Source organism: Sceloporus undulatus, chromosome 3 (assembly GCF_019175285.1).
Source record: "Sceloporus undulatus isolate JIND9_A2432 ecotype Alabama chromosome 3, SceUnd_v1.1, whole genome shotgun sequence".
NCBI lineage: Eukaryota > Metazoa > Chordata > Lepidosauria > Squamata > Phrynosomatidae > Sceloporus > Sceloporus undulatus.
In genome coordinates this window covers 47,634,408-47,634,687 of record NC_056524.1, presented here as the reverse complement: position 1 = coordinate 47,634,687, position 280 = coordinate 47,634,408, and positions in this window count along the sequence as shown.

Here is a 280-nt window from a genome sequence, read left to right as displayed (position 1 = left end):
CTGGCCAATGGGAGAGTGGAGCTGGAACAGCCCTGCCCCCTGCTAGCATTCACAGGCTCCTGCAGCAGGGACGGGCTGTCCAGCTATTGGCCAGCCAGACTGAACAGCAGGAGCCCCTGCTCAGCCCTGCCTGCAGCCATGGAACAACTCGGAGGGCAGCCCAGGAAGCAAAATAGAAGCGCCGGAGGGCTGCAAAGGCTGCAGCAGGAGCGGCTGCAAGAGTGGCCACGTTGGTGGCAGACTGGCAGTCGGCAGCAATAGCTGCAGAGCAGCTGCTGCT